Source organism: Neovison vison, chromosome 7 (genome assembly GCF_020171115.1).
Source record: "Neovison vison isolate M4711 chromosome 7, ASM_NN_V1, whole genome shotgun sequence".
NCBI classification, from domain to species: Eukaryota; Metazoa; Chordata; class Mammalia; order Carnivora; family Mustelidae; genus Neogale; species Neogale vison.
The window spans coordinates 61,994,013-61,996,534 of NC_058097.1; the positions used below are offsets into that span (position 1 = coordinate 61,994,013).

General features: G+C 49.8%; 1 pseudogene; it reads left to right on the plus strand.

The window, feature by feature from the left end:
• Positions 1 to 954: 954 nt before the first annotated feature.
• LOC122914649 lies at positions 955 to 1,073 on the plus strand (annotated as a pseudogene).
• Positions 1,074 to 2,522: the final 1,449 nt, after the last annotated feature.

Genomic DNA, 2,522 nt, shown 5'->3' on the forward strand with positions numbered 1-2,522 from the left:
ACTCTGTATGTAAAAAATAGGAGATATGTAAAAGTTTGAATCTGAAGAGTGCCTAACTATGTGAATGTATCTCTATGGATCCACCGCTTCTTCTATGGAGTCTGAGTGGACTGCACACTGAATCTCGCGGGGCATCATATGGCATAAATGTCATCTACTCCACGAAGTATCCTGGCCCAGGGTTTATACGGACAGACCTTAGCTAAGACACTCCTAAGTTCCTGCGAGGGACGCGAGCAGGACAGCATCCAGGGACAGCCCTGCTCTGATGGCAGAGCAGACCACAGCTGTTCTCTCTGGGCTCCTCCACCCAGAATCTGGGAGATGGAACAGGGGAGATTCTGTGCAATGAATTTGGACTCTTCTCAGCACCTCTGTGTTGGCTTTCAGACCTAGAAAAACGAGAGTCTGAAGGTCCACTTTGAGTCTAGGAAGCCATCTTCCAAGGGGAAGAAAACTCTCTGAAGCTCCATGAGCTGCCGGTCCCTCTTCTCTGATGTCTTCACTTGATGGGTCACACAAGGGCCCATGGGAGGAGCTCAGGAGTCGAGGCTTCAAATCTTGGCCATTGGAGGCTGCCAGGGACATGTCCCGATTGATACACGTGCACCTGCTGACACATTCCTGAATATGCTGGCTCTCTGCAACCTCTGCATCTTTGAAGGACATGTCCATATGTCTGAAACATCATTCTCTTCCAAGCACTTAGAAACCTTCCACTACCCCCTCCTTGTACAGAATGGGTATGACCACAAGGCATCAGTAGCCCAAGAGGGCCGGGGGTCAACGTAATTGTGAACGAGAGAAATATGAGAGCTAACCAAACCTGGGAAGACTAAGGTAACAGTAGGGTATGAGAAAGTTAGGCTTTCTCTAGCAAGGGGAGGACAGTTCCATGTTACACAGGGTGTTACATACACTTATCTGAGAATATCGGGTAAGAACCCTATGATTGTCTACGACCATACCATCCTATACGCGCCCGATCTCATCTGATCTCGGAAGGTAAGCAGGGTCGGGCCTGGTTAGTACTTGGATGGAAGACTGCCTGGGAATACCGGGTGCTTTCGCTTTGATCTCCAAGAGGGAGTTTCTTGGGACGGTGGGATACTGCAGGCTGTGGATGCCACCTTCACGGAGATGGCACAACATCTCTACTAACTGGCTAAGGGAGGACTCACTATGGTAGAGTGTGGACAGCTGAGGCAGAAGGAGCATTTCGTGAATTACTAAGGGACTTACTATGTGCCCCAGCATTGGTCATCCCAGATGTTACCAAGCCCTTCCACTTGTATGTGGATGGAAAGGCAGGGCTGACTAAAAGAGTTTTGACTCAGACTCTGGGGCCTTGGTGAAGGCCAGTGGCCTATCTTAGCAAGAAACTAGATCCAGTAGAAGCTGGGTCCCCCCACCTTGCTTCTGAATAATTGCTGCCATGGCCCTACTGGTCAATGATGCAAGCAAATTGACTCTGGGTCAAAATCTCATATTGACCACCACCCACGTTATTGAGGGCCTTCTCTGGACTCCACCAGACTGGTGGATAACAAATGCCCAAGTGACGGGGTACCAGGCCCTCCTCCTGATGAAAAAAAATGTGATCTTCCAGCCCCCGGTGGTACTAAATCCAGCCATGTTGCTACCAGAGGTGCTGGCTGATCATCCACACGACTGCGGGAATGTCCTAACCCAAGTCACGGAAATAAGGCCGGATCTCAGAGACATTGCCCTCCTGGATGTGGAAATGACTCTGTTCACAGAAGGGAGTAGTAACATGGTCAGTGGAAAGAGGTATGCAGGGCCTGTGATGGTTTCTTCTGATCAGGGACTCTGGATGACAGCCCTGCCACATAGGACCTCGGCGGATAAGCGAAGCTGATTGCATTCAGCAAGGCACTAGAGATGGTCAAGACCATGGGCAGTAACTGGAAACTACAGTGTGCCTACTGGCCCCAGAGCTCTGGGAAAGGAGAGATAATGAACCAGTCTCTCGAAGAGACCTTGACAAAGTTAATTCTGGAATCTGGAGGTGGATGGATGGATCTCCTTCCTTTTGCTCTCCTCAGGGCGCAATGTACACCCTATTGAAACAAGGTGACCGCATTTGAAATAATATTTGGGAGGACCCCCCTTGCTCTGTCCTAGGCTAAAGGAGGTTGCTCTAGCAGAAATGACTGATCAGTCTATACTCCAGTCACTGCAGGCATTACAGTCTGTCTTAAAATGAAGGAATCCAAACTGCCCACACTGGGACAGAGACAGTGGTGAAACCACATCCCAGGGACTTGATTTGGATATGTCACTATCAAGTGGGGAACTTGGAGCCTCGCTGGAAGGAACCATTTACTATTATCCTAACCACCCCCACTGCAGTAAAAGTATAAGGCATTAGGGCCTGGGTTCATGCAGGGATCCTGGCGGCTCCCAATAGTGTTGTCTTTCTCGGGGAAGGGAAGAGTGCTGTTTTCCATGATAGGGGTACCCCAAAATAGGGATTCCAGAGACGGGCTCTGGGTCTGGAC